The sequence below is a fragment of the Triticum aestivum genome, chromosome 3A, assembly GCF_018294505.1.
Source record: "Triticum aestivum cultivar Chinese Spring chromosome 3A, IWGSC CS RefSeq v2.1, whole genome shotgun sequence".
NCBI lineage: Eukaryota > Viridiplantae > Streptophyta > Magnoliopsida > Poales > Poaceae > Triticum > Triticum aestivum.
In genome coordinates, this window is record NC_057800.1 from 446938586 (window position 1) to 446962354 (window position 23769).

Sequence of the window (23769 nt, forward strand, 5' to 3'; positions counted from 1 at the left end):
ACTATGCCCTCCATCACATGCGGGCGATCATACGGGGCCATAATCACCTTCTGCTACCAAATAATCTCAAAGATTGGTCCGCGAGCTTGTCGGCAATCCAGGACGCGGACATCAGACAAGAATTCTTTCGCATCCAGTCGGAGTTTGCGGAAATCATCCATCAAGATGTCCTTCGTACCTCGGGGCAGTTCAACCTCAGAAATCAACCATTCAACAGTGAGATAGACACAACGCTACAAATGCAGGCTGACAACGCCCGCGATTTCATGACCATCACGAGAGACGGCGGCTTCATCCACGCTCCGGTCCCTTGAGTCAAGTCAAAAGTAGTGATGATATGTGTAGTTCTGAAACATCAATTGGCTCATGTTGTAATTAAACTTTAATGAACTTGTATGTCTCTTTGGTTTGGACAGTCGTTCAACTTAGATGTAATCGATGCTATTAATGTGTTGCTTTTCTCTTCCGATCCTTTTGTTGCATACTTATATATTGCTTATGTATTGTCTGTGAATTGTTACTAACGTTTTGTTTGGCTAGTGCATAGAGATGCCGTCGTATGTCGTGTATAAGGGTAAGGTTCCCGGAGTCTACGATGACTGGGAGGAGTGTCGGAGACAGGTTCACCGTTTCAACGATAACATTACAAAGGGTACACTACTAGGGTGGAGGCGGAAGTTAGATACGCGCGCTATCTAGTGGGAGAGAGGAGGGAGCGTTGGAGGAACCGGATCAAGACCAGTTTCATCGCAATTATGCTCATCGTGATGACCGCGGCTCTCTTATATGTGATGGTAGTTTAGATGATCGATATCGACTTGTAATGTGAAGACAAACTCGCTACTCGCGGTTTCGAGACTTGTAATGTTCTAACTTTGTTCGGTATTTTAAATTCGGAGACTAATATGATGAATTGTATTCGGAGACTAATCTTCTATTGTATTCGATGAATCTGCTGTTGCTGTGGTGCTAGCTATATTCTGTCCAATAATATATTTTGTAACCTGTGAAAATATCAGAAAAGAAAAAAAATCCCTAATATTCATACTAGTGGCGCACCACCACATAGTGCGCCATTAGTAAGCCAGAGCACACTAATGGCGCATCATCCACTAGTGCGCCATTAGTATGCCAAATCACATGGGTAAATATGGCCCCGTGGGAGGCATACTAATGGCGCACCGTGGGCTATACTAATGACGCACCGTGGGCTATACTAATGGCGCACGACATGGTGCGCCATTAGTAAAAAATACTAATGGCGTGATACTAGTGGCGCACCTGTAGTGCGCCATTAGTAGGCAAAACAGGTGCGCCACTAGTAGGCCTTTTCCTAGTAGTGTTCTATTTTTGACAGATTCTGTTTTTCGTGTGTTGTTTGCTTATTTTCATGAATCTATGACTAGTATAGGGGGGGTATGAACCATAGAGAAGTTGGAATACAGTAGGTTTAACACCAATATAAATAAATAATGAGTTCATTACATTACCTTAAGGTGGTGATTCGTTTTCTTATATTAACGGAGCTAATGAGATTTTCTGTTGAGTTTTGTGTTGTGAAGTTTTCAAGTTTTTGGGTAAAGATTTAATGGATTTTGGAACAAGGAGTGGAAAAGAGTCTAAGCTTGAGGATGTCCAAGGCACCCCAAGGTAAAATCCAAGGACAACCAAAAGCCTAAGCTTGGGGATGCCCCGAAAGGCATCCCCTTTTTCGTCTTCGTCTATTGGTAACTTTACTTGAGGTTATATTTTTATTCATCACATGATATGTGTTTTCCTTGAAGCATCTTGTATGATTTGAGTCATTGCTTTTTAGTTTACCACAATCATCCTTGTTGTATACACCTTTTGGAAGAGACACACATGAATCGGAATTGATTAGAATACTCTATGTGCTTCACTTATACTTTTGAGCTAGATAATTTTGCTCTAGTGCTTCACTTATATTTTTTAGAGCACGGTGGTGGTTTTATTTTATAAAAATTATTGGTCTCTCAGGCTTCATTTATATTATTTTGATAGTATTTTAGAATAGCATGGTAATTTGCTTTGGCTATAAAATTAGTCCTAATATGATAGGCATTCAAGATGGGTATGATAAAAACTTTCATATAGAGTACATTGAATACTGTGATACTTGATAGATGTTTTGAGATATAAAGGTGGTAATATTAGAGTCATGCTAGTTGGGTAATTGTGAATTTGAGAAATACTTGTGTTAAAGTTGGCAAGTCCCGTAGCATGCACGTATGATAAACGTTGTGTGACAAATTTGAAGCATTGGGTGTTATTTGAGTGCTTTCCTTAGACTACCCACAATGGGAGTAACATAGGTGGTAACATCACATTTATCTAGACAAAGTAGATGATGTGGCATGTAATTAATGAAGAAAGAGAGGCATGTAGTAACATAGCTAGTTACTGTAACATCACACATATCAAGAAAAAATGAGTCTACAATCTAATAAATGAAGTGATGCATGACACAAAACATATGTTACTATCCATTGTGAAGGTAGTAACATATGCATGTTACTACTCTAAGTTACTCCCCACTGTGAGTAGTCTTATGAGTGGCGGTCGGGGACGAGCGATGGTCTTTTCCTACCAATCTATCCCTCTAGAGGCATGCATAGTAGTACTTTGCTTTGAGGGCTAATAAACTTTTGCAATAAGTATATGAGTTCTTTATGACTAATGTGAGTCCATGGATCATACGCACTCTTACCTTTCCGCAATTTGCTAGTCTCTAGCAGACTAAGGCATAGCCTAGTGGTGGGAAGGGGCTGATGCCTTCCCACCCACCCAGGTTCAAGGCATGGTACTTGCAATTTGGGTTTGTTGCACCATTTATACTGTAGGGGGTTCCCTTACAGTCTTTCTGTAAAAAAAATTTGCTAGTCTCTACGGTACCGTGCATTGCCTTTTCTCACCTTAAGAGTTGGTGTAAACTTCGTCGGTGCATCCAAACCCCGTGATACGATACACGCTCTATCACACATAAACCTCCTTATATCTTCCTCAAAACAGCCACCATACCTACCTATTATGGCATTTCCATAGCCATTCCGAGATATATTGCCATGCAACTTTCCACCGTTCCGTTTATTATGACACGCTTCATCATTGTCATATTGCTTTGCATGATCATGTAGTTGACATCGTATTTGTGGCAAAGCCACTTTCATAATTCTTTCATACATGTCGCTCTTGATTCATCGCATATCCCGGTACACCGCCGGAGGCATTCACATAGAGTCATATTTTTGTTCTAGTATCGAGTTGTAACATTGAGTAATGAGTAAATAAAAGTGTGATGATCATCATTAATAGAGCATTGTCCCATGTGAGGTGAAATAAAAAATATAGAAAAAAGAGGCCAAAGAAGCTCAAATAAAAAAAGGCCAAACAAAAAAATGAGAGAAAAAGAGAGAAGGAACAATGTTACTATCCTTTTTCCACACTTGTGCTTCAAAATAGCACCATGATCTTCATGATAGGGATTTTCTTATTTTGTCACTTTCATATACTAGTGGGAATTTTTTATTATAGAACTTGGCTTTGTATATTTCAGTGATGGGCTTCCTCAAAATGCCCTAGGTCTTCGTGAGCAAGCAAGTTGGATGCACACCCACTTAGTTTCTTTAGATGAGCTTTCATACACTTATAGCTCTAGTGCATCAGTTGCATGGCAATCCCTACTCCTCGCATTGACATCAATTGATGGACATCTCCATAGCCCGTTAATTAGCCGCGTCAATGCTCCCATTAGCCGCGTCAAAATAACATATGCTATTCCACCTATAGTGCTATATCCATGGCTTGCGCTCATGTATTGCGTAAGGGTTGAAAAGGCTGAAGCGCATTAAAAAGTATGAACCAATTAATCGGCTTGTCATCGGGGTTATGCATAATGGGAGCATTTTGTGTGACGAAAATGAAGCATGGCCAAACTATATGATTTTGTAGGGATAAGCCTTCTTTGGCTATGTTATTTTGATAAGACATAATTACTTGGTTAGCATGTTTGAAGTATTACTATTTTTATGTCAATATTAAACTTTTATCTTGAATCTTTTGGATCTGAAAATTCATGCCACAATAAAGAGAATTACATTGAGAGTTATGTTAGGGAGCATTCCACATCAAAAATTCTGTTTTTATCATTTACCTACTCGAGGACGAGCAGGAATTAAGCTTGGGGATGCTTGATACGTCTCCAACGTATCTATAATTCTTCATTGTTCCATGCTTTTACATTATCTGTTTTGGATGTTTAATGGGCTTTAAAATACCTTTTTATATTATTTTTGGGACTAACCTATTAACCGAAAGCCTAGTGTAAATTGTTTTTTTGCCTATTTCAGTGTTTCACATAAAAAGAATATCAAACGGAATCCAAACGGAATGAAACCTTCGCGAGGATTGTTTCTGTAACAAACGCAACCCAGAAGACTTGAAGTGGATGTCAAGGAAGCAGCGAGGAAGCCACGAGGCAGGAGGGCGCGCCCCACCCTTGTGGGCCCCTCGCAGCTCCACCAACCTACTTCTTTCGCCTATATATACTCTTATACCCTGAAACCTTCGGGGAGAGCCACGAAACACCTTTTCCACCGCCGCAACCTTCTGTACCCGTGAGATCCCATCTTGGGGCCTTTTCCAGTTATCCGCCGGAGGGGGATTCGATCACGGAGGGCTTCTACATCAACACCATAGCCTCTCCGATGATGTGTGAGTAGTTTACCACAAACCTTCGGGTCTATAGTTATTAGCTAGATGGCTTATTCTCTCTCTTTGGATCTCAATACAAAGTTATCATCGATCTTCTTGGAGATGTATTCGATGTAACTCTTTTGCGGTGTGTTTGTCGAGATCTGGTGAATTGTGGGTTTATGAACTTGATTATCTATGAATATTATTTGATTCTTCTCTGAATTCTTATATGCATGATTTGATATATTTGCTAGTCTTTTCGAATTATCGGTTTAGTTTGGCCTACTAGATTGATCTTTCTTGTAATGGGAGAAGTGCTTAGCTTTGGGTTCAATCTTGCGGTGCTCGATCCCAGTGACAGAAAGGAAAACAACACGTATTGTATTGTTGCCATAGAGGATAAAAAGATGGGGTTTATATCATATTGCTTGAGCTCATCCCTCTACATCATGTAATCTTGCCTAATGCGTTACTCCGTTCTTATGAACTTAATACTCTAGATGCATGCTGGATAGCGGTCGATGTGTGGAGTAATAGTAGTAGATGCAGAATCGTTTCGGTCTACTTGTCACGGACGTGATGCCCATATTCATGAACATTGCCTTAGATATCATCATAACTATGCGCTTTTCTATCAATTGCTTGGCAGTAATTTGTTCACCCACCGTAATACCTACTATCTCGAGAGAAGCCATTAGTGAAACCTATGGCCCCCGGGTCTACTTTACATTATATAAGTTTCCAATCTACAATTCTAGTTACTATTTATTTTGCAATCTATACACAAAAATACCAAAAATATTTATCTTATTATCTTTATCAGATCTCACTTTTGCAAGTGACCGTGAAAGGATTGACAACCCCTTTATCGCGTTGGTTGCAAGGTTCTTATTTGTTTGTGCAGGTACTAGGGGATTTGCGTGTAGTCTCCTACTGTATTGATACCTTGGTTCTCAAAAACTGAGGAAAATACTTACGCTACTTTGCTGCATTACCCTTTCCTCTTCAAGGGAAAACCAACGCATGCTCAAAAGTTAGCACCGTCGTGCCCAAGTTCGCCGCCAAGCGCAATGCGATGGAGGCCGCGCGGCACAAGGACGCGGTCGACGAGAAGGAGGACATCGTCAACAAAGCGCACGCCCTGCTCATGCTTGGCATGTGCCGTCCGGCCGGTTTCCCTAGAGCGGTCGTCGGCCCGGCAAGCACCGGCTCGTCGGCCGCCCGAGCTCCCAACTACCAGTCACTGACGTCGCGGACCACGCATATGTCACCCGGCTTTCCTCCGCCAAGGCACGACGCCCAGACCTATTTCTCGGGGCCGCCGGACATTGTCGTGATCGCGCCGTCCACCCCGCGCCCCTCGGCCATCATCGACCTCAACGTCACACCTGGGTCCAGCAGCTGCGGCCGGCATCGAGGCCACCAATGCCGCAACCAAAGCAAAGAAGGTGGCCCTTGCGATCATGAGCGTGGACTTGACCAAGATGAGCGAGAAGACAAGGAGCTGGTTCGAGGCCAGGCAGAAGGAGATGTCCGACGCTGACGGCCTGAACTAGGTCGTCCGATCGGCCGTGGCCGTTTTTTTGGAGGCTGGCATAGGTGCCGCCCGCCCGCTGGGCCGCTGGATGTGTGCCGGCGAGAAACACATTCATTTTGGAGGCTGACTGTGTTGCCGGCCGCTGGCTGTGTTGCCGACGAACAAAACTATTCATTTTGGAGGTTGGTTGTGTTGCTGGCCGTTGGTTGTGTTGCCGGCGAGGACGTGTAGGTCGATGGCTCTGTTGCCGGCATGACTAGGGCCGCTGGCGTGAACTAGGCCGCTGTTGCCGGTATGACTAGGGCCGCTGGCGTGAACTAGGCCGCTGGCCTGAACTAGGGCCACTCGTATTTAAAACATTGTTTTCTTTTTAATATGAAGACGAACAAGATGGGGCCAAAAGATACGGCCATACATTGGGCGCACAGTCACCACATCTCGGAACAGAACCAGACATAACTCCATCCCCTACCCAAAGGAATAAAATTCGGTTAAACCGGACGTTTGTTTGGAGTCGCGCGGGGGAGTTGACCTTAAACCGACGAGAGTAGTACTCTGTTGCCTGTTGGTCACTCAGGCTCAGGCCGCGCGCATTGCAACCTACCGCAGATTTCAGATTTCAGGGGCTCGTCGGCAAATGACCTTTAATTTCTTGTTTTGTTAAAAGACAGCCGTAAATGGGCCCAAAGGCCCAGTGGAGGCGACGGCTGTGGGCAGCTTTCCTGGTTTTCCCGATTATTTTTTTGGCTTTAAGTTTTCGCATAGTGCTTAGAATAGTCGCCATACTGCATCCCCTTATTTCTTATACTACATAAATGTACATGTGAATATATTTTTTGGTAATGCATAAGTAAGCGATAAACATTTTTCAAATATGGGATCATTTTTTTGGAATTATGTGATGCTTACTTGTTTTTAAAATAAATGATGCGCATTTCTGAAATACACCACAAACATTTTTCTGCACGCAAGAATACTGTTTTTTTCCAAAGCTTCTCATAGTTTCTTGATTTCAAGCAATTTGAAGGTACTATCCTTCATTTAGTCACAATTTGCTCTCCTGTGTCACTATAGATGTTCTAGGTTTACTCCTTAGTCATTTTGAGTTATGCATTTCAGATGCTCCCCTTCCTAGAACTGCTATATTTTCATTTCTAAAATCAATTAAGTAGCTTTTTTCTTTCAAATATCTGAAATAAAACTATAGAGAAATTGAAAAGGCTCGCATCTGGACTCGGACATAGCAGGGAATAAAGGAAATTTCCTAATGGGCAGCCCATTTAAGATCCTTAGCTACCGTTTTCTGTAGTATGGATTTAGAAGGTTCCAAGTCTGAGGGTTTTGCGGTTTTGGGAACCTTCTTGGAGATTCCTTAGCCATTTTTATTCCTTTTATGTTTCTTTTTGTTTTTAGTTCTTTTATCTGTTTTTTTGTTTATTCTGTTCTTCTTCCCTTTCTCAAGTTTTTTTCTTTCAAAAACTCCTTGTGTTTTTTTAAACAAAATTGCAAAAATGTTCGTGTTTATCCTAAATTGTCAGAACTTCAAAAATTTCATTCTTTCAAATTTTATTCAAAATTAAAAACATATTTTCAATTTTAAAAATGCACGCACTTTTTAAAATTTCCTTAGAAGTTCATAAATTTTTCTTCATTTAAATTTTTGTTCACAAATTCAAAATATGTTTGCGATTTAAGATAAAAATTGCATTTTCCAAATTTTTTTGCAATTTAAAAAACTGTTCACATAAGCAATCTCTTTTTCAGAATGTGGTTCACGTATTAGAAAAATGTTCATGTTGTCAAAATTGGTTCATGATTTTGGAATTGTTCCTGGATTCAAATTATTGTTCTCAAAATTTAAAAAATGTCGCACTTTAAAAAATGGTCAGGATTTTCAAAAAAAATGTCAAAAAATGTCCATGTGCTTCAAAAAGTTGAAATTTCAAAATTTATTCGAGTTGTCCAAAAAATTATTGGGTTGTCAAGCATTAGTCCCATTAAAAATTTATCCATGATTTCCAATAAATGTTTGCTTTTTTGAAAAAGTTTCCGGATTCTGCTTTGTATTATCCTTAACCTTATACCCTCGTAAATGTTTCAGCAACAGTTGGCTGTTGCACTAGTTGGCTAGTCTTCATCACATGCCAGAGGTCCGGGGTTTGATTCCTAGCGAGGGCGCACACTTCCTTTTGTGAATTTTCACATCCCACCGCTGTGTTATAGTACCAGCAGGGCGAACGGCGCTTGCTTGCTACATTGGCCACCAATGGGCGGCCCAGTTGGGGTTCATGTGTGCGTCGCGAGGCAATTTGACTTAAAATGCATCAAATAGTAGCTTCTGGAATAAAGAGGCTCCGAAACTAGCTGATTCATTTGAAAATGGGATAGGACAGAACCAGTTCTAATTTTTTACTGGCTGGGTCTAGGCGGGGTATTTCAAATCGCCGCTCGCTGCGGTAAATTAGCACATGCGCGCTAGTGATATTACCCAAGGTGGGCTGGGCCATTTAGCATATTACGCAGTGTGAGCCATCTGATTTTGGGAACCTTCTAGAAGTTCTCTGGCTGGTTTTGAGAACTTTCCATAAATTACTTGAACCTTTTTTTCACATGTTTTTTCTTTTTTATTTAACTTTTCCCCTTTTCATTTCGTTTTTTCAGAAATTCCTAATTTCAAAACATGTTCAAAATCTTCATAAATTATTTTTAACTTTAAAAATTGTTCACAGTTTTGAAAATTGTGCGGATTTACAAAAAATTCTAAATTCCAGAAAATATTCAGAATTTCAAAAATTGTTCAGAATGTATAAATTTGTTCAAAATCTTCAAAAAACATTCGGAATTTTAAAAAATTGTTACTTTCTCAGGAAATGTTCAGTATTTCAAAAAGTGTCCATGTTTTCAAAATTATTCCTGCTTTTCAATTTTTTGCATTTTCAAAAAGTGTTCTGAAGTTCAAAAGTTTTTTGTTTTCTCAAAAAATGTTCTAAAATTCAAAAAAGTGTTTGTTTTTCAACAATTGTGCACAATTTTCGAGAAGTGTTCAAAAGATTCCAAAAATTATTTGGACCTGCCGTTGTTGTTAGTTCTTAAAGTTCCGCGTTGCATATCAACCACTAACGACCCCTAAAAAAATCAATCACTAACGCTCATAAGCTCCAGGGAAAAGAATTATATGAGACCAGGTCTCACGGGATAGCATGTGAGACCCACCCTGATAGATGACACGTGGCATTTACAAATCACAAAGCATCTACCCCATCCCCACTTAAAATCAGGAGAAAAGAGATTAAATGATTTATGAATGTCACGTGTCATTCATCAGGGTGGGTCTCACCTGCTAACCCATGAGACTTGGTCTCATATAATTTTTTTCCTAAGCTCCAGTGGCTAGCAACACATGCTCACCAACTAGAGGATGCATGTTTTATGCCTGCAAATGAGCCGGCCCAGTTGTGCTCCCATGTGGGTCGCGCGCTATTGAATGCATCGAGCGTCCAATAGGAGCTCCCTAATTTTTTCTCATAGCGAAGAATAGTAGCTAAAATGCATAATTCAGTGTTTTCGAGGGTACGAGCTATGGTTAGTTAAGTGGTTTTCTTTCAGGCTTTCTCAGCCGGTTTATTTTGTCTTCGTTATTCGTTTCTTGGTGGTTTGGTTTTTCTTTTTCTATGCGGAACATTCCTAAACCATTATTAAAATATCACACATAAAGCTAGAATAAGAGGCACCCCCTAAAAAATAGGAGCTATCCTAGGCAGGCCTAATCCAGCCATGTTATTGATACCTAGCATGTTTCTTTTTTTTTGAAAAGAAACAGAGCTATTATAAAAGTTCAGCCGATGAAGTGTCTCAAACATAATAAAAATTGCATTAATATTTCAAGACCATCAAACCGACACTATTGCCGTCAGAACGAGCCGCCGACGCGGTTACTCCCCTATCAAAATTGACTTGACCTTGTCGATGACAGTCAGAAAATCTACGTGCGCGTGCCCCTAACATGTTTCACTAAAGAAAAGATAGTTAGCAGTGTTAATTAATGAGATGAGGCAAATTTTTTTGCCTCCATTTAAGAAAATTACATTGTAACACGGTCGAGGTCCGATGTTCCAACAAGAACAAGAACTTCTCTCATTTGAAATACTCCCTCCGTCCACGAATAAGTGTACTTCTAGATTTTGTCTTAAATTAAAGTTTTAAAATTTTGTCCAACTTTATAGAAAAAAGTAGCAGCTTTTATGGCACTAAATTAGTATAACTAGATCCGTTTTAAAATGTACTTTCATAATATACCAATTTGATGTCATATATGTAACTACTTTTTTCTATAAAATTGGTCAAAATTTAAAAACTTTGACTTAGAACAAAAAGTAAAACAATAACTAGAACTTCGCCAGCAAAAAACCCCCCGAAGAACTAGAACCCCTAACAACACAAAAAGAAGAGAACAGCTGAACATCTCAAATTTCAACAAGCACTGAAAAACTATTCAGTACGGAGACAAATTTCTTACAAGGATTACCGTAAGATAATAATATTAGCTGTACTTTTGTAAAATGATTATATCATAACCGTGCCTAATTTAATTTAATTTTAAACACAATACGAATGCAGACCCTCACGCAGACTTGCTCCTACTATGCCTAAGCAGCAGCTGCACCACCCCTGAGATAAGTTGACTTAGCAAAGCCGTATTTTCTCCCCTCACGGATAAAAATACATGACACTAACAAGACAACAAAAGGTGCCCATTCGTCCTATGTGACTAGCCAAAAAAGACGGGCCGACCAAGACAAATAAAACAGAAAAGGCGATCCCTACCGCAACTTTGGTGGACGAAATTAGGTCTCCTTTTGGCATCAAGTTAATCGGCAGCAGGGATCGATTCATCAGCGCTTAACCTAGGCGTAGCCAATGAGATGAGACAGCATGATTCCGAGCACAGCGCTGCCTGCCTGCTATACTCCACGCCACTAATTTAACCTGTTATTTCTTGTCCTCCTCGACTGACTGACGAACGATGCATGTGACCCTAGCTAGCTTATTTTGTTGTTAAATGACTTTGGGCGGTTTGTATTATTGTATTATATCAACTAGTTAATTTTGCTCGCTGAAATAGTAAACTTGTGACTCTAGCTAGCTTTCAAGGTGATGGTTGGAATATTGCTTCATGTCATGGGTGAAAATCCCTGCATTGGTCTTTATTGCTCAGCTTAGTAGAGACGATTTTACGAGATAATTCAAGGCAGAGCCCGGGTTCAGATGAGCCCGGTGAACAGTACCCTGATTTAAAATAGAAAACGGTTTGTGGTGCAAGTTGCTCTTGTGTGTGAACTCCATGCAAAATTTTGTAAAGTTTGAATATCCGAGGAGTTCATGGCAGAAAAGACAAAATCAGGTATGAATAGTGCGATTTTCAAAAGTTTCTCAGACGTCTGAAATTTTTCTTTTTTGACACGAGCTTCTCCAATGTTCAAACTTCATAAAAAATTGCATAGAGTTCACGCATAGAAGCATCTTGCACCATAAAAAAATTGATTTTTCTTCTATTTGAAACCAAGGTACTGTTCACGCCCGGACTCATCTGAGCCCGAGCAACAAATCACCACACTCCGATTTTACGTTGCTATTTTGTTGAATATGTTGTTGTTTTGCTGATGTACTATACCCTTCTCTAGTTGGTCACGCAAGATCCTTGTCCTGGCCATCAGTCGAACATGGTGACGGTGGCACGATCGTATATCCCTTCATGAAGGCGTTGTTTTGAAACAAGTCGACTTAATTATAAGTGTTTTATCCATCTATTTGTAATAGTTAAATCAAGATTGTCTTTATTTTCTAATCTATTTAATAATTAATAATAATGATTGTGTAAATCGGTACAGGGGTTTCAACCTCCGGCTTAAAAAACTTCGCATTAAAATAATGTATTAGAGCATCTTCAATAAAAGACGTAGATGCTAAAATACCTAACTTTTGCATCTTCTAGGGCCAAAAACACCTCTCCAATAGATGAGAAAAAAAAATTACATGTCCACCCCCTGAAGATGTAAACTACAACACCTGGCGGTGCAAATTTGCATCTCCACCTATAGGAGATGTAAAAAGAGCAACCGCACGCCAACCGTCAACCGCGTGTCATTTCACTTCCCATCCCCTCCCGGAGATTGATGCCTTGGGAGTTCGGGTGCTCGATGATTTTTGTGCCGATCTCGCACCTCCCCTCCCGGAGCAGGAGGAGGAGAATGAGAGTGTAGAGATGGATGTTGTTGGTCCCCCTGTAGCGGGGAGTGAGGACCGGGTAGATGCGAGGACCGGCCCTAAGCGCACATGGAAGCGCAAGATTTACCCAACGTCTGCTGTGCGTAGGAGTGCTAGGATCCGCACCGCTAAAAAATTCCACGACGAGATATGAGAGGAATCTTTTGGAATAGCAGAGGTCTTAAGGACTTGGCTAAAAGACGATTTCTTGCAGATGCATCCGTCGAGCATCGATTAGATTTTATTGCGTTGTCGGAAACTGGTAGAGCAAATTTCTCACCACACTTTCTTAACACTCTATCGGGGGGTATTGAGTTTGACTCGCATTGTCTGCCGCCGCGAGGGAGATCGGGAGGGATCTTACTTGGTGTTCGATGCGAGTCTCTCGAAGTTCGAAGTGTGGTCATGGGAGATTTTTCTGTAAAATTCAGGGTGCGATCCAAGGTCGACGGTTTTGACTGGGCTCTGGTGGCGGTGTATGGCGCCGCGCAGGCAGAATTCAAACCGGACTTCCTGGCCGACTTAGTTAGAGTTTGTGGTTCTGAGCAGCTCCCCATTCTCGTTGGGGGTGATTTCAACATTATTAGGAGGCGTGACGAGAAGAACAATGATAATTTTGACGGGAGATGGTCGTTTATGTTCAACACTATCATTGAAAGCTTGGATCTGAGAGAGATTGAGCTTTCAGGTAGGAAGTTTACTTGGGCCAACGCCATGCCAAATCCAACATTTGAGAAGCTGGATAGGGTACTCGCAAGTGTCGCATGGGAACAGAAGTTTCCCTTAGTAACTGTTCAGGCTCTCTCTCGCGGGATTTCTGATCACACGCCTCTTTTTCTTGACTCTGGTGGGGCTACTTACTCGGGCAACAAGAATTTGTTCTCATTCGAGCTTGCGTGATTTGAAACAGAAGGCTTCCTGGATCTCGTAGCCAGAGAGTGGGCAAAGGAAGCAGGCGGTAGGAATGCGCTTGAGCGCTGGCAGAATAAGATTAGGCATCTGAGAAGTTTCCTACGTGGATGGGCTAAACATTTAAGTGGGATATATAGGGTTGAAAAGGAACGGCTCCTTGCCCTCATTCAGTCCTTAGATGTAAAAGCAGAAACCACGGTGTTGCCAGCCACCGAGCTTCATACTAAGCTTGACGCTGAGAAGAGGTTGAAAGAACTACTTCGGGAAGAAGAGCTAAAGTGGGCTCTGCGGGCCAAGGTTCGAAGAGTGGTCGAGGGGGACGCGAACATTCAATTCTTCCATATGATTGCAAATGGCAAATATAGGAATAAGAGAATCTTCTAGCTAGAACAAGATGAGGGTACGATTATCGGGCAGGATAATTTGAAGCTTTACATTACCGAATACTACAAACGATTGTTTGGACCACCAGAGGAGAACTATGTGTCTCTGGATGAGTCTAGAATCGAAGATGTACCTCAACTCACTGCGGTGGAGAACGATATATTAACCGACCCTTTTTCGAAAAAGGAGGTTTTCGAGGCCGTTTCCCAGATGAAAAATAATAAGGCACCCGGTCCGGATGGTTCCCCGGCTGAGTTTTATAAGAAATGCTCGCATATTATTAAAGGGGACCTGTTGCCGATGTTCCATGATTTGTTCTCGGGACATTTGCAGCTTTTCCAGCTTAATTTTGGAACAATAACCCTGCTTCCTAAGAAAACAGAGGCCGTGAGAATCGAGCAATTTCGGCCTATATGCTTTCTGAATGTCAGTTTCAAAATTTTTACCAAGGTTGGGACGAATAGGCTAACACAGATTGCGCACGCCGTGGTACAGCCTACTCAAACGGCTTTCATGCCGGACAGGAACATCCTGGAAGGGGTTGTGGTCCTTCATGAAACGCTCCATGAGATCCACACGAAAAAACTTGATGGGGTTATTTTCAAAGTGGATTTCGAGAAGACATATGATAAAGTCAAATGGCCGTTCCTTCAACAGGCCTTACGCATGAAGGGCTTTGATGAAGCTTGGCGACGCCAGGTGGAAGCATTCACGCAAAAAGGGAGTGTTGGAATCAAAGTGAATGATGATATAGGTCATTATTTCCAAACGCATAAGGGATTGAGACAAGGCGATCCTATGTCTCCAATATTATTCAATATTGTGGTGGACATATTGGCGATCCTGATAGGAAGGGCAAAAGAGGCCGTTCAGGTGGGTGGCTTGGTGCCTCATTTGGTAGATTGTGGTGTGTCCATCTTGCAGTACGCTGATGATACTATCATCTTTATGGAACACGATTTGGCCAAAGCGAGAAACATGAAGCTAGTGTTATACTTATTTGAACAATTGACGGGGCTTAAGATTAATTTCCATAAAAGCGAGCTGTTCTGCTTTGGTAGAGCCAAAGATGAACAAGAGGCATATAGACAATTGTTTGGTTGTGAAGTTGGGGCTCTACCTTTTACGTATTTAGGTATTCCCATTCACCATCGTAAGCTAACAAACAGCGAGTGGGAGTGCATAGAGGATCGGTTTGAGAAAAAACTGAGTTGCTGGAAAAGAAAACTCATGTCGTATGGAGGACGGTTGATCCTTATTAACTCGGTGCTCACGAGTTTACCTATGTTCCTCTTATCCTTCTTTGAGGTCCCAGTTGGGGTTAGGAAACGGCTGGACTTCTATCGATCCCGATTCTTTTGGCAGAGTGATGAACTTAAGAGAAAATACCGACTGGCCAAATGGGATATTATCTATCGACCAAAGGACCAGGGGGGCTTGGCATTGAAAATCTAGAAGTCAAGAATAGATGTTTGCTCAGTAAGTGGCCGTATAAGTTGGCACTTGAGACGGAGGCAACATGGGCACAGATCTTACGCAGTAAATATTTGCAGTCCAAGACCCTGTCCCAGGTCACTATGAGACTAAATGATTCGCCGTTCTGAAAGGGGCTCATGAGAATCAAAGCTACCTTCTTTAACAGAACTAGGCGTATTGTCGGGAATGGTAATGACACTCGATTTTGGGAGGATACGTGGCTTGGCGATGAGCCTTTGGCGACCCAGTATCCGTCCCTTTATCGTATTTTTCAGCGCCGTGAGGCTCTCGTTGCCACGGTTCTGCAGTCCATTCCGCTCAACATTCAGTTTAGGAGGGTGCTTGTGGGGGACCGATGGGAAGCTTGGCTTCACTTGGTTCAGAGATTGATGGGGGTTCAGTTAAATCCTCAGCCCGATCAGTTGTGGTGGAAGCTTACTAGATCTGGGAAGTTTACAGTTAAATCGATGTATATTGATATCATTAACTCAAGTGTGATTCCTAGTTCCAAAGAGGTTTGGAAAGTTAAGGTCCCCTTAAAGATTAAAGTGTTTATGTGGTTTGTACATAAACAAGTAATTTTAACAAAGGACAATCTAGTTAAGCGTAACTGGACAGGTTCTACTATGTGTAGTTTCTGTGATCGGGAGGAGACCATTAAGCACCTCTTCTTTGACTGCCCGTTGGCACGAGGCTTGTGGCGCTCTGTGCAAATTGCCTTTAACATTACTCCCCCGAATTCGATCAACACGTTATTCGGGACGTGGCTTGCTGGGATAGACTCCGAAACAGCTAGACACATTCGTGTAGGAGTTTGTACGTTGTTATGGGCAATTTGGAACTGCAGAAATGATTTGGCTTTTAACAGAACAACAACTATTCATTTTTTGCAGGTTTTATTCTGGGCTACTGCGCTGATCCATATGTGGTCCTTACTCACTCCGACAGAGGCCAGGGAGCGTTTGGTTACTGGATCTGTCCGGTGGGAGATGGTAGCGCGGGATATCTTCAACCGGTTTGGATGGCGGTCATGTAATAGGATAGGCGATTAGTTTACCTATCTGTTAATTTGCCAGCCGGTTGTGGCTTGTTAGACTTTCTGTTTTGGCATGGAGGCTCTGTGTGAGCTTGCCGCTCCTTTTGTCTGCAGACTTTAAGACCTTGTTAAACCTTATTTACTATTTTTAATAAATGTGGCCGTATGCATCGTTCTGATGCAGAGGCCGGGGAATCCCCCTTTTTGAAAAAAAAACTTCCCATCCCCCATCTTCATCCTCCCACCGTGGATCCACCTTCACCTCGCTGTCCGCCTAGTTTCGGCCACCGCCCACCGTCGTATGACCCGAATCGGCCCACCGCCGCTCCGCTCCGACCCTGCCAGGACGCCCCGCTCCACCCCGACCCCGCGAGGCCACCCCGGCTATGCCCCGACCACGCCGCCTCCACCCCGGTTCCGTCACTGCACCGCACCAAACTTTACAATGAAATAGTAGTGAGGTATAGTTTTACATCTCCATTAGCATCTTTCATTGGAGTTGCTCTTTTATATATCCGTTTTACATCCTCTGTTAGAGTTGGCACCTTTTTTAAGATGCAAAAAGTACTTTTTAAAAATGTAAATTTTTACATCTCTTGTTTTACATCTTTAAATTTGCATCTTCTATTGAAGATGTCTTATCATATACGATCTCATTTCTATAGGGCTCCTCTTCTTCTGCAGAGCTATTCTATCCACACATCTACTCCTTCCGCCCATAATATAAGAGCGTTTTTGACACTACACGCTCTTATATTATGAAACGGAGGGAGTAGTTAATTAGTGAAGACAAGAACTCTTCCAATTGAATCGGTGGGGGTGGCTTTGACATCACGATGCTCCAAAATTAAATGTTGTTTTCAATCCTTAACCGCATGACACCATTGGTCGCAACCCAACTGCTTCCAACTTGAATAATCGCAAACCGAACAATCGCCTAGTCATCAGTAAATTTTATGTTGCGCCGCGCATGCTTGCTTAGTCATCATAAACTTTTCATTTCTTTACATCCGTGCACGTCCCCGTCTAGAGTTCAGATTGCATATGTATGCACTATAACAATTGCGTGACAAGAACCCCTTTTGTCCAATGCAGTTTTGTATTGCGTGACAAGAACCCTTTTTGTCCAATGCAGTTTTGTGCTTTAATTTGGAGCTCTTGTTCTTTCGGTAAAGATAAACATTTTCCTCCCAAGATCAAGTAAGGTCGTTTGGCACATGCATGATTTAATCTGGCTCTTCTCTTTGAAGCTATGGGATCCGACTCCTCGGGTGGTTTGGGTCGTCCAGCACGATTTTGGTAAGAATTATTTTGAGAAAGATTCTGGATAGAAGTTCACCAGATTTGACAAACTCAGGAGAGCAAAACTCAGATTTGACTGAACTTATGGTTTCACATAGGCCTATTCCAGATGAGATTTTGCACTTGGGATGCATGAGCTTCCCCTTCCGATTCACAAAAGCATACCTTTGGATCTCATCATCCTCAACTAACCCTTACCACAATCTTTGCTTCGCTTATGTTGATTTGACCGTCGCAGATTATTTTAGGCAGCGATCACAACTAGTCAGTATCTGGTGTCGACTGTCGAGTGGTTACTTTGTTGGTGGCAATCGGCGAAAACTCGAACAAATTATGCTGCATATAGTTCTTCCAAGTTGCCGGTTTATGTTTGTTTCAGGAGGCAGTTAAGTGTAGCCGTCATCATGATCTAAAGGGACGTGCGCATGATTAATTAGGATCAGAGATGATGCCCAAATACCCCCGAATGACTTTGTGGCATCACGGCGAAGCCAAGGTCGATGAATCGAACATTAATGCTCGGCAAATTATTGGGCCGTGCAATATCAAATAATCGAGTATCCAAGCAATCATTATTTATATGTTGGTCAACAAATCTCTGGATGAGAGTCCTTTTTTTTTGCGAATACTCTGGATGAGAGTCTCTAGTAGAAGTTTCAAATAAAAAATTGTGGACCATAAACAAGTAGCTAGCCGCTGCTAGGCTCCTTCCTTGCGGCAAAAGGGCTCCTTCCTTGCGGCAAAAGTGAGTCTTGACTCCACTCCACAATGCATCAATCCATGACTGAGAATACAAGAAAAGGTCGAATATAGTAAACCTGAGGCTTGTAGTCTATGGTGTATTATTAGAAGGCTCCTCTCGTCCTGACGTCTGGGAGGAAAAGGATATGTGGATGGTTTAAAGGGTCAAATGATTAACTATGCAAGTGTGTACCCGCCAAAAAAAAAAAACTATGCAAGTGTGGCACGGCTCACGGGTCATAGTTCCTGTTCATGTGGAGATAGAGGTTTGTCAATTGCAGGAGACAGAGCAAACTTTGTGAATTGTAACATACTGGGAACTGCTCCCCTTTTTCTCCCTAATATATATCATGTCACTTTAATGTTATTTTAGAGAACAGGCACATCGAGCCCGCTTCTAACATAGACCAAGGTAGCACAACTTAAGTTCTTAGGGCATCTCCGAGACGGACCATAAACCTGCTGCAACCATTCGGACAGTGAAAGCCCTCCAACGCCGACTGTCGTGGATCTAAAACTGACAGTAGAATGGGGTAGGTATGAGGAGGCAAGATCCTAGCTATGGCGAAGTTGTACACACGAATTTTACGAGTTCAGGCCCTTCGCGGAGGAAGTAATAGCCCTACGTCTCGGTGCCCGGAGGCGGTCGACTGGGTTATGTATGTGTGTGTTTACAGGGGGTGCGAACCCTTGTGCCAGTGGAGTGGGGTGGCTTATATAGAGTGCGCCAGGACCCCAGCCAGCCCACGTTACAAAGGGTTTAAAGTACATTAAGAAGGAGGCGTTACCGGTAACGCTAGCAATTAAGTGATATAAATGCCTATTAAGTCTATGAAGTAAACGTCCGACCGTTTGCCGTGCAGAGTGACTTTAGGTCTTCGGCCGTCGAGTGATAATTGTTGCGGTCGAGTGGCTCTGAATCTTCCGAGTGGAACGACTTGTAGTCGAGTGGATGACGCTATCCCTTGAATGTTTCTGGTTTTAATATGGTGTCCTAGGGGAGGGTGTTTAGGTCAGGCCTATGACCCTACCCTAGGTATATAGCTTCACCATTAGCCCCCGAATGGTTCAGGGCTTGAGTGGAGAAGGAGTTGAGAACACCTCCAATTCAATTTTCGCGCTTCGGAAGCGCCTTATGGGGACCAAATGAACAATCATGATGACTTCAACTTCTTTTTCAGTCGCCTTGATCCATTCTTGGTTTTGCCGAGTGAACTTTACGGTGACGCTTTGAGTACTGATATGAAAGAAATCTTCCGTCTGACAGGTTGCCCTGCTGCTCGTGGATATCGCGGGATTCGTATTTTGGGGAAGCGTGTGGGACGGAGGAGGCCGCAGTAATCGGATGGGATTAGGCAAGGCCACCTCGATCACCGCACCACCTTTTTCGCCACGTACCTCGCGCGCGACTGTTGTGGGATTTGATATGATCGTCCGGACCCACAGGTCAGCCAGTCGGAAGCGGCCTCATATAAGGTGCCAGATTGGGGTTTTATGCACAATGCGCTCCCATTGTCCTCCTTTCTTCTCCGCTCTCTCCGCCATATCCACCTCTCCTCCCGGCATCGCTGCTCTGTTCGAGTTTCGCCCACGACCATGAGGAAGGAGAAGACGATGGCTCTGGAGCGTGCGAAGAAGGCGACGACGAAGGCGAAGGGGAAGAAGTCCAGCCAGGGTGGATCTTCATCGAGGTCTGGCTTGACGCGCGGCTGGATCCAGGGCGACTAGATTCGGTCGACGATCAGTCAGGACGACATCGACGATCTGGTCGAGGGGGGGATGATCCCCCACGAATCGGCACGGCTCTCGGAAGGCGAGACTGAACCGCATCCGCGAGAGGGTGAGTGCGTTCTCCTCGCCACCCATGTTGACCATGGATTTTCTTTGCCTCCCCATCCTTTTTTTCCGGGGATTCTTGAACTTCTTTGGAGCACAACTCCACCACTTTACTCCCAACACCATCGTATATCTCGCTGCCTACGTGTCCATGTGCGAGAACTTCTTAGGTTGTAGGCCACACTCGGGTCTCTTCAAGCACATTTTCATGTGTCATTCCCAGTCGGTCAAGAAGGCCAACCCGAGTGACGAGAGGATGCACGTGATTCAGATGTGTGGGGGTCTTGGGATTCAAATGAGAGGTAAAAGCACTTTCCCAGCCATGATCCTTCCTAAGTCGATCCGAGGATGGCAGTCGACCTTGAAGGAAATATGCCCTAGAGGAAATAATAAAGTTATTATTTATTTTCTTATATCATGATAAATGTTTATTGCTCATGCTAGAATTGTATCAACCGCAAACATGATACATGTGTGAATACATAGAAGAACACCATGCATTGATGGGTGTTGAGGGCCCATATTGACTATCATGAGATCTTTTCTTGTAAGCGGTAGACTCATATCCTTTCTTCCTTAATTCATTATTCCATGAAAATGGATTATTCCATGAATTCCTCAAAGCGAGGCTCATCAAAATGAGACCTAATTTTAACAGCCGGTACGGTAACTATGAAAATGGCTCCCTCTTTAGTGAGATTATACGAGCAAATGCCTGAACCAAAATACGTCATTGCTATGGGAGCCTGTACTATTACAGGGGGAATGTTCAGTACGGATTCCTATAGTACTGTTCGGGGAGTTGATAAGTTAATTCCTGTGGATGTCTACTCAGTCACAACCGAGGTCGTGGTAATTCCATGAATCTTGGAGTATTTCGATCGATCGGTCATATAGGCCTGAGTCAGACATCAAATAGCTTCGATTTGCATTATCTGTAGGACACCTTATATGTATCAAAATCGATATCAAAATCAAAAAGATGAAAGATGTACAATCCAATTTCTCGATACACTTCACGAGAATCAAAAAACGAAGAAAGTATGGCCTATACTACTACTCTATGGATAAAGTTTCTCAAATTGATAAAGAAAGCATCGTAAAGATCAATTAGTGAGCGACTGGGTCGATACAACAAAAAAAACTGCTTACTTATCCCATGATATGGGGCAAAATTTAGGCCGTCTGCTCTCCGGTTGGGCAGTAAGGGTCGGAGAAGGGCAATAACTCGTTCTTAAAACCAGCATTCTTAAGATCAAAGAGTCGGGCGGAAAAAGGGGAGAGCTCCCCGTTCCTGGTTCTCCTGTAACTGGATTCCCCGGAAAGTTTTTCCGTCATCCCATTTTGAGGACTTACAGAAATACCTCGGATAGTACCACAATCTCTTCTACGCACAATAATATGTTGAACTACTTCAACAAGTCTACGTGTAAGATATCCAGCATCTGCTGTTCGCACAGCAGTATCTACAACCCCTTTGCGGGCTCCATAGTAGGAAATTATATATTCTGTCAAAGAAAGTCCCTCGCGAGGTTTTCTGGTTTTTTTAATTTCTTCTTTGGCAGAATGTGAAAGATTACCCTTTGATTTACCAGAAGCGGAGGAAGAATTAGTAGCAGGTTACCAAACTGAATATTCCGGTATCAAATATGGTTTATTTTATCTTGTTTCTTACCTAAATTTATTAGTTTCACGATATTTTATTATTTTATTATTTTATTTGTATTTCTTTATTGTATTATACCTTAATATATATATTCTAGATATATAGAATAGACGAATCTCAATTTGTCAAGTCTCATGATCATATCATGATCTATTTTTATTCGGCTCAATCTTTTTTAGAAAAAAAAGATTGAGCCGAGTTTAATTGCAATCAATTAGAAAAATAGATCATGATATGATCATGAGACTTGACAAATTGAGATTCGTTGGTTTCGTCCAGTCATTAATAACTTGATTATTTTTAGATAATAGTAGATAGAAAGAACGCTCGTAAGGAGTCCTATTGAAATCAAGAAATATAGGCCTGCTTGCCATCCACACCAGAATAGATAGAGTTTTCTGAAGAAACCTGCCAGTGGAGGAAGGCCTCCTAGGGATAAGAGACATAGGGCTAAAGAGAGAGCCAAAAAAGGATCTTTCGTGTATAATCCTGCATAATCTCATTATGGTCTGACAGAACGACAATTACTTAGATATGTACATATCGCTGGAAAAGCAAAAAGGTCAACAGGCCAGGTTTTACTACAATTACTTGAAATGCGTTTGGATAATATCCTTTTTCGATTGGGTATGGCTTCAACCATTCCTGGGGCCCGCCAATTAGTCAACCATAGACATATTTTATTTTTATATTCCGATGAAAACTTTAGTTCTTATAAAGGATTAAATCCTTTTCCTCTCAATAGCATATTGAGGAAGAATATACATTCTGGCCTAAAATTCCTAATAATAGACCAAAATCCCCTACACGATTAGTTACAAAAGCTTTTTGACAAGCACTCGCTGCGATTGGTCGTGTAAACCAAAAGCCTATCAATAAATAAGAACACATTCCCACGAGTTCCCAAAAAAAAATTTGTATCAAATTGGAGCTAGTAACCGAAGCTTATGCTATTTTCAATCCAATCGTGGATATTATGCCTGTTATACCTCTATTCTTTTTTCTATTAGCCTTTGTTTGGCAAGCTGTTGTAAGTTTTCGATGAAATCTTTAGTACTCTGTATGCCAAATTGAATGATGTGTTCATTCCAAAAAAAATTTAAAATGGGTAAAAGTCTTTAATTAAGTAATAAAAAATAGAGAATACATATGACCAACTTTCTATGGGTCACATAGACATCCAAATAAGCAGTAGAAGTGAGATGGGGAAAAGAGGTCTGAAATAAAAAGGGAATACGATTTATGTATGGATTCCGCTTATGTCTCATAAAAATTGTTTGTTACGTCAGAATCTGAAGAAACTAATTCTGTATGGAGAAACAAAAAATCTCTCATTTCCGACGTGAATAGATTTTTTTTATTTTTTTATCGTACATCTTATGTTACCTACATACACTAAAGTAAGGACTACTTAATTCTAACGAGAATCAGATTAAATAGGTCGATCAAAAATCAATTTAGAGATCAAACGGATTATTATCGAAATGATTTGAACTGTTTCAAAGACCCAACATGCATTTTTTTGCATTGGGCTCTTTCATAAAATGATTTAAAGATCAGTTAGTCCACCATAGTTTTTCTTTACGGAAAGATAATGAGATGGCTCCCTATGCTCTGATTGATTTTTTGTATTATGATCTATCTAGGAGCAATACCAAAGTGTTTCAAAGGAGGATTACCTTGACTTAGGTCTGCCTCCGGTCTAAAATTCAAGCGAAGAGACTTATTTTTTCCAAAAGATTAGATTCATAGTTTAAAAATGGATACGGAAATATGAAAATAAGAGCTTCCATTCGTAAAATTTGTACAAAATGTCGACTGATTCGTAGGCGTGGAATCATTCGATTAAGTCTTAAATGAGCCCCTCTAAAGTTTGAGGCAAATGAACGCATTTTTGTTCGT

At 41.8% G+C, this 23769-nt stretch overlaps 1 long non-coding RNA gene across 1 annotated transcript; it reads right to left on the minus strand.

The window, feature by feature from the left end:
• Positions 1–459: 459 nt before the first annotated feature.
• On the minus strand, positions 460–23561 carry LOC123058406 (uncharacterized). The gene is made up of 3 exons (XR_006427190.1): positions 23338–23561; positions 17587–17588; positions 460–471 (listed from the first exon to the last, which is right to left on the minus strand). It is a non-coding gene; the product is annotated as an uncharacterized lncRNA (long non-coding RNA).
• Between the last annotated feature and the right edge of the window lie 208 nt (positions 23562–23769).